Source organism: Mytilus edulis, chromosome 6, assembly GCF_963676685.1.
Source record: "Mytilus edulis chromosome 6, xbMytEdul2.2, whole genome shotgun sequence".
NCBI classification, from domain to species: domain Eukaryota; kingdom Metazoa; phylum Mollusca; class Bivalvia; order Mytilida; family Mytilidae; genus Mytilus; species Mytilus edulis.
Window position 1 is genome coordinate 68,576,488 of NC_092349.1, and position 1,433 is coordinate 68,577,920.

A 1,433-nucleotide genomic window follows, 5' to 3' on the forward strand; every position below is an offset into this window, starting at 1 on the left:
TTGGTCTATTTCAAAAGCCTCAATGCTAAATAAATCAGTTCTTTTCATATAAGTACCGTGATTGTTTTCTCCAAAGTAAGCCCATCATTTGGAAGTTTTTGTCAACATATAATAACTGTGTGCAATTTTCAGACCTAAAAGCTTGGACACCAACTACGATTAAAAATGTTTTGTAACCAAAAGATTTCAATTTTGAAATAAAATTCATTGATATAAAAACGTTTTTGATCGTGGATGTTGGTCAAGGTTAATCAAGGATTTCTAGAGTACTTTACAAATCTTTAGGTTAATTAAGCCAAAAACAATGAAAAGGATTGGAAAATTTACCAAAATTCACGTTTAAAAACCAATATATAATTTTATTTTTTTCTGTAGAGACCATAGCTTCGTAAATTTTAAAGGAATGTCAACTTTTAAAGGAAGGTGCAAAAAAATGTATTTTGTTAATAGTAGTCATTATCACACGTATTTCTATATGAAATTTGTAGGTTCTTTTATTTTATCTGATTGAGAGGAAAAAACCATGCATCTTAATTAGGGCCAATTCCAACTCTTCGTGAACATCCTCCTTTGTTTTTAAGCTAGCTAGATGTAACCCCGCCCCGAGAAAGTTCAGTATTACTTTTAAATCATGCGTGAAAAGGCTGGTACAGAGTCAGACGTGATAAAACTACAGTATATGATTTTTTTTCTACCTGTATGTGTCCATATAAAAGCAATACAAACCAAACATACAAATCAATGATATAAAGATACCCATAAAAGAGGCACCCAGTTAACCAACATATCTATTTTACAAACAATATACTGTTGGCACGTAATGTTGTTTTTTTGGTTTTTTTTAGAGAGACAGATTTATAAAAGTTTTTCCAAACTTGTTTCCGAATCCCATATATGAACTTTATGTAACATTGTAATATTTATCTTGTCATTTTTCATTAATAAATACTTTTTAAACTAAAAGAACCCTTGTCAGTTAACTAAGCTGTGCAGAACAGTACTTTTTTTATGCTGCACCTAAAAGTCTTGTATGACTATCATTACTCTATTATAAGTAAACTATCAATATTTGATTACAGTTACCAAGTGTCAATTGCATGATAAGCACTGGCTTAACTGGGTGCCTCTTTACCAACGAAGAGTTAAAACTTCAATGTCTTCAATGCAAGGATTTGTATTCCTTGATCAATGTAATTCATTGGGTTGTGTAATTGAGTTTTCTTGAGGTAATTAATGTTGTTATGTTCCTTTGTTTTTTGTTTTTTATATTTTCATTATATATGAATTAAAGAAATAATGTGTCTATATGAGACTACTATAACACAGTTTCTTGTGCTGACAACATACATAACTTGATTACGTTGCAAGAAGAATAACTCTTATTAAATTCATCACCTTGATAAACAACTGAGTTTAAACTGAACGCTCCTAGA